Below are 607 nucleotides of genomic sequence, written 5' to 3' on the forward strand. Positions count from 1 at the left end.
GTGTCGCGAGGGCAAGCCGAGGCCATTCCCTTTGCTGCCTTCTGTGAGGCGCGGTCACCGTGGCACACTGATATTGATATTAGAATTACATAGCAACAGGGAGGCTAGACACGGTAACATAGCAACATGGATTTATACCGGATACGGCAGTCAGATCTTCAGCAGCGGATTTGTGATTTGAATACGCTAACCCCCGCATGGGATTCGTTTCGTGAAAGAATCATACTGTAGAGACTTAGAATGGTGATAACTATTTCGTTAAAATTGCCAAGTCAAATTGATAACACAGGAACTTCAGTGGCATGACTTTACTAACTTGAAAGTGTAACATGACATCGATTGGGTGACCTGGATAATCCTCTCTGTATTTAAGTAAATACAAGTATGTTCTCCGGATTGAGGCACGATGGAAATACATACCGTTTACCCCAGCTAATGCGTCATCAACACTTCGGAACACTATTAAAATCAACAATATAAAGTCGAATAAAACAAAACACTACCGAGCAACAGAACACGGAGCGTCACTGAGCACAAAGCTTCCTTCACGTCACACACAATGTTACTGCAGCTCCGTCACATGACAGCAGGACTCACACTGAGGTCG

At 44.2% G+C, this 607-nt stretch overlaps 1 protein-coding gene across 1 annotated transcript in view; it reads right to left on the reverse strand.

Moving 5' to 3' along the window:
• LOC119587911 (mast cell tryptase-like) overlaps positions 1 to 590 on the reverse strand; it is a gene marked incomplete in the record, with an annotated part of 22644 nt that extends 22054 nt beyond the window's left edge. The window contains 1 exon segment of the mRNA XM_037936620.1: positions 504 to 590.
• Positions 591 to 607: the final 17 nt, after the last annotated feature.

This window comes from Penaeus monodon, chromosome 23, assembly GCF_015228065.2.
Source record: "Penaeus monodon isolate SGIC_2016 chromosome 23, NSTDA_Pmon_1, whole genome shotgun sequence".
NCBI classification, from domain to species: Eukaryota; Metazoa; Arthropoda; class Malacostraca; order Decapoda; family Penaeidae; genus Penaeus; species Penaeus monodon.